Source organism: Carettochelys insculpta, chromosome 26 (genome assembly GCF_033958435.1).
Source record: "Carettochelys insculpta isolate YL-2023 chromosome 26, ASM3395843v1, whole genome shotgun sequence".
Classification (NCBI taxonomy): domain Eukaryota; kingdom Metazoa; phylum Chordata; order Testudines; family Carettochelyidae; genus Carettochelys; species Carettochelys insculpta.
Genome location: NC_134162.1, coordinates 9,214,274 through 9,217,527, shown reverse-complemented (window position 1 = coordinate 9,217,527; position 3,254 = coordinate 9,214,274).

Sequence of the window (3,254 nt, the reverse complement as noted above, 5' to 3'; positions counted from 1 at the left end):
CCAAAGATGGCTCCCAACCTATGGGCACCGATCGGCACGCCACTAACATGGCGGCCGGCGAGAACTGCGCCTGCCCTTACCAAACATGGGGGGACAGAACTTCCGCTTCCGTCGACGCCTTCCGAGAAGTCGGGCGGGCTGCTCCCAGCATGCAACGCGCGAGAGTTGCGTGCCGGGAGATGTAGTCTTACTGAAGGAGTTGAGCACATCGCGGTGCATTGCATCCTGGGGGTAGGTGAGAGCTCCACAGGGACGCTAGAGCACGGCATGCTGGGACGTGTAGGCTGAATACCGCGGACCAAGAGAGTTGTGCCGAGTCAGCCTAGGTAGTTACGCATACGCATACACCGAGATCTCATAGGGCTGGAAGGGACCTCGGGAGGACATAGAGTCCAGCCCCCTACCCTTTTGGCAGGGCCAAGCACTAACTCCACCCCCTTTTTTTTTTGCCCCAGATCCCTAAATGCTCCCCCCCAACCAAGGGCTGAACTCACAACCCTGAGTTTAGCAGGTCAGTGCTCAAACCCCTGCACAGTTCTTGCAACAGAGAGTCCCGAGCTATGGGTGTGCAGTGGGATAGGCTCTGAGCCTCAGTTTCGAGAATCAGGTGGCCTTTAATTAACGCTGACTGTTGCACCATTGGTTACACTCAGAGCTTTCCATCTGTGGCGATACAATGGCAGAGTACTGGAGTATCTCTGTAGTGGCCATAGTTTGGATTAGAGACCTTGGACTTTCAAAATGGGTGACAGAGATTCACAAGACAGGGATGCAACAGAATAGAGCAGGAGCTTTCATGCAGTTGGGTAAAGTGGTGGGTTAACACCTGCATACATGGCTCGTGACATGCCTGCTGCCCTCTCTGTGTGAAACTGCTGCGGCCCTGAGCTGGCATCTCTCCATTTTTAATGGCTGGGGATACTGACAGGGCCTTCTCCAGCATGGACTTTGGAATATAGAGCCATAGGACTGAAGGGGACTTCCAAAGGTCATCCAATCTGGCCCCGTGAGCTCAAGGCAGAACTATGTTTTACCTAGTCCAGAATGGAATGCACTACAACCCGCAGGCCACATCCATCAAACCCTTCAGTCTGGCTCCCAAACTCTGGCTGGGGAGCAGGGTTGGCACTGCCTGGCCAAGGGGAGGCAGATCAACTCCTAGAAAGTGTGGTGAGCCAGGCCCCAGCTCCTCCTGAAGTCCCCTGCTGCAGCCTCAGCTTCCCAGAGCTCTGGGTGGCAGATTCAGGGGATGGGAGCAAGGGGATTGGATTGAGGTGTTGGGTCCCTCAGGGAGCAGGGAGTCAGGGAGGTAGAAGGTGGGGTGGGGACCCAGAGGAGTGTTCATGGGCCAGAAGGGGTTAGATAGGGAGTTCAAGCCACACCTGGCTGTTTGGGGAAGCACAGCCTCCCCTACCCAGCCCTACATGCAATTTCTGAACCCAATGTGACCCTCAGGCTAAACAGTTTGCCCACTCCGACAGGGTTTGTCTTACCAGGCTCTTAAAATCTCCAGTGATGGGCGATGTCACAACTTCCCTCCACAACAGAGCTTGCTTTTATTTTATTTTATTAACTTCTTGGGCTTGCACACACTGCAGGGAGGTGGGAAACGTTTCTTGGGTGATTGGGGAGGAAAATAGGGCCTGGCTATCATAGCAGTTATCTGGTGCGCTTGCATCAATGACGCATTACTGCTGGAGTCTGGCAGTTTGAGCTCTCTACCAGTTACCACAAGCGTTGTTTTGATTTTTGTCCTTTCAGTGTCTGGAAGCACAGGACATTACAGGAGCAAACTGACAGGGTCGGCATGTATGGCAGCTCACTGACAGCTTTGGCTTTTGGACCTGCTTGATATATGAAAACTGGAGCCACAGGCTGAGGCTGTCTCCTCTTTTCCTCAGAAAGCTATAGAACCTTCATGCACACCTGGACAGCCCAGCTGCTGCAGCAGAACAGGACTGGCAGAGGTCTGGGCTATGCCCCAGGGGTGGGCTCTCAAGGCCTCGTTCTGCCCAGCCTTCCTGTGAGTCTACACACAAGGTCAAACTAGACAATCAGAATAGCTCCTTCTAGCCTTAAAAACCTCACATTAGCCTCCTACCTCTTCTCACCCAGCACTAGAGCAGCAGAGGGTCGCACGCAGCCTTCTTTTCATCCGCCACAGGAGGGCAGAGCCTATGCCCCATATCAGGGCTGCACAAAGTGGAGTGGTGGGGACAGTGGCGGGCCATCTCAGGGGAGGGGTGTGAGATTTCAGAAGCCGGGGGGCACAGCACGATCGGCTGCTGGGTCTCAGGCGCATCCATCTAATTTAAAATGTTGGAATCTGTTAGTTTTTATGTCTGTGTGTTCACGTTTCTACACTGATTAATAAAGTTCTTATTTTTTACAAACTTATTTTCTTACCTATGTTGAAAGGTATTTTTTTCCATATGAGCATAACTGAAATTTCCATCAGTTTGCATTACTTTAGACAGACTGCAGGGGGTGGGGCCTGCTAATTGCAGGGATGAAAAGTGGGGCCCTGCCATAAGATGTTTGCTCACTCCATGTCTATGTAATGTGTCCTACACTCCACCCACCGTGCTTCTTTGCTGCTCCCTCACAACCCATTTTCAATGTGAAAAAAAAAACCATTTAGCTAGGGACGCCCCCCGCCCCCCAAGCCTTTGGCACACCCAATATGCCCAAGTGAACTTTAACCTGGATTGCAAGACTATCTTGGGTATGGGGGCCATCTTGCCTTACATACACGCAGGATATGGCAAAAATCCCCATGACCGTACACTAGCTGGCTGGCATCAGGGAAGAAAGCTCTGGTCCTAACATGAGCTTGTTTTCCAGGATACCAAAGGAAGTGCCGGCAGTGAGGGAAGGGCTATGTTCTCTTCTCTCCAGCTGAAACAGCAGTGAGGCTCCTCCATTTTGACATCCACTTATGAAGTCCTATGTAAGTGCAGATAAACAAGCCAGACTGGACAGGTTTTCCCTATTCCTTAACAAGCTATCTAAGATTTTTCTTCCTTCCAACCCACGTGGAACCATGCTGCAGCTGCCAGCTGAGGCGTCAAGGAACTGTGTCAGAAAAAAACAAAGTGAGGCCTCCGTAGGGCAACACAGAGTGCCACCATTTAGGTCCCAAGGTCAGCAGGAGGGAAAGGTGTGTGTGATTAACTGAAGGAAAGATAAAGAAACAAAGAGAGAGAGAAATTAGGTGTTCAGAGCAGACAAGACGGGATTTACGAGGTAAGGAA